The sequence below is a fragment of the Arachis ipaensis genome, chromosome B03 (assembly GCF_000816755.2).
Source record: "Arachis ipaensis cultivar K30076 chromosome B03, Araip1.1, whole genome shotgun sequence".
Lineage (NCBI taxonomy): Eukaryota > Viridiplantae > Streptophyta > Magnoliopsida > Fabales > Fabaceae > Arachis > Arachis ipaensis.
Window position 1 is genome coordinate 26,322,507 of NC_029787.2, and position 2,768 is coordinate 26,325,274.

The window sequence follows — 2,768 nt, forward strand, 5'->3', positions numbered from 1 at the left end:
CGGCGGACCGGCCGCCCCGCCCCGCCAAAACCCGCCAATTTGGCGGTGCAGATTTGGCAGATTTTTTAATTTGGCGAGCTCCAAATCCTAGCCCGATCCGTCTTTTTTAGCAGGTTTAGCGGATCAGCCCGACAGGTTCAACCCCTTTTGCCACCCCTATGTATAATATATGCACCAAGGTTTTATAAACTAACCATTTGTTTAATGTGAAGCTGGTTTTTTAGATTTTACAGTTATTTTACTTAATATTTTTCTGATTTAATTTAACGCAAATATAATTTTTTTTATGTATTCTATTATTAAAAAAGATTGTGAAAAATTTTTTTGTCGAGTTTGAATGCAAATTTTATGCTGTGTATGGGTGAACTGAAAACGGTGCACTACCCTTTTTTGGCCCAGTTCCTCTAAGAAATGTTTTGAGGCTTGGGTGGATAGTGAGTAAGAAAAGGAATTTCTTACGGTGATTTAGTTTGTGTGAAAGGATAGGAAAGAGATGATTTTTAATGATGTTATGTTTGATGAAAAAAAAGAATAAAACTTGATATAGTTGTTTCTTGTTTGTGCTTCAAACCGAAACCGGTAGAAGGAGCAAAGAAAAATAGCTAGTCCGAACCTTTCATGCATGTGTAGCGTGACAACTGGTTCGGGAATGTTTAGGGTCCATAGGAGGAGTATTAAGTTTTTACGTTATTCAATGATGTATTTAAGTTTTTCATTTGTGTTGCAATGATTTCTTTAAGTGGTTCCTTTTACTAGCTATTTAGAATTTTACTATGGGGGCGTTGGGCAAAGGATTCGATGGTCCCAGAACATTTGGACCATTAAATGGTCCCATAACAAAACATGTTTTTTAAGTTTTTTAATAATTGATAAATAGTCTTTATCTAATTTTAATTACAAATTAACCTCATATATTTTGTTTAATCATAAAAACTATTTTTTATTATATAAATTATTATTTTATCATTAATCTATTATGTTTATTAACAATCAAAAACAAAAACAATAACGAATTAGATCTTCTATTGATAGTAATAAACTTTTTAGCTATTCCAATCGATTAAAAGATTATATTTGATCCGTGACGTCCAGGAATGTGAAATCGTGTTTCTTTGAAAATCAATCGATTGGATTATCAAAACAATCGATTGAACTACAAGTTGTTATCACAAAACAATCGATTGAAAATTGCAAGGCAGCATGATTTTCACAAAAATCAATCGATTGGTCATATTACCCAATCAATTGAACGATGACTAAAATGTGGATTTTTAATAATTTAATCAATTGCTTATACTACCTAATCGAAAACAACCTAAGGTCTTACAATTCAATTGATTGGTTGTGTTACCCAATCAATTGAAGTCATCAAAACAATATGGATTTGCATATCTAGAACTTGATATTAATGGAAAGAATTGAGGCTGATCCTAATCCACTAAGAATTGCATCTCGTCCGTCTTTTAGTTTTAGATATATTCAGATTTTAGACCTGTGATGTCAATTTTGCATTCTTATAACATTGTCTTCTTGAGCTTATTCGCTTTAGCATGTGAACGTGATTGATTGCATAAATGAATGGGACTCCAAACTTTCAGTCTTCTTTAGGGTAATTGGTTATGCATTCTCTCTTTTGGATAAATGATAATATATTATACGTATTTGAATAGACTTGTGACTTTTTGTGCCTAGGAATTGTAAGTGATGGTTAATCAATTTTATATGTCTTTTAGCACAACCAATCGATTGAATTCAGCAAATTCATATTATTTTGATGACTTCAATCGATTGAATTGTGAGATCTCAGGTTGTTTTGAAGCATTCAATCGATTGGGTAGTATAAGTAATCGATTGAATTATTAAAAACCCACATTTTAGTCATCGTTCAATCGACTGGGTAATATGACCAATCGATTGATTTTTGTGAAAACCATGCTGCCTTGCAATTTTTAATCGATTGTTTTGTGATAACAAACTGTAGTCCAATCGATTGAATTATGAAAAACCTGAAATTCAATCGATTGTTTTGATAATCCAATCGATTGATTTTCAAAGAAACATGATTTCACAGTCCTGAACGTCACGGATCAAATATAATCTTTTAATCGATTGGAATAGCCGAAAAGTTTATTACAATCAATGGAAGATCTAATTTGTTATTGTTTTTATTTTTGATTGTTAATAAACATAATAGATTAATGATAAAATAATAATTTATAAAATAAAAAATAGTTTTTTATGATTAAATAAAATATATGGGGTTAATTTGTAATTAAAATTAGATAAAAACTATTTATCAATTATTAAAAAATTTAAAAAATATATTTTGTTATGGGACCATTTAATGGTCAGACCATCAAATCCGGTGCCGGGACGTTATATTTAACTATTTATTTAGAGAAAGTCTAGAAGATTATTTAGTGTCCACTCAACTAGAGTTAACTAGGATAAAAATAGTTCCAAAAACAAAAATCAATGTAATGTATAGTACATTGTACCAAGATCCAATTGTTTAATGTGAACAATGACAATATTAAAGATTTCGATTTATTAATTACAAACTTGATTTGTTCTAATTTAATTTAACACCAATATAATTATTTGATCCGTTCTATTATTAAAAACGATTATGTGAAAATATTTGAGTCAACTAGAATTTTGCTATGCGCATGGACGGTGTATTCATTTAGAAAAAGTCTAGGAGACCAACTATTGGTCCAGTCAATTAAAGCCAACTAAGATAAAAAAAAATTTCGAAATAAAAATTA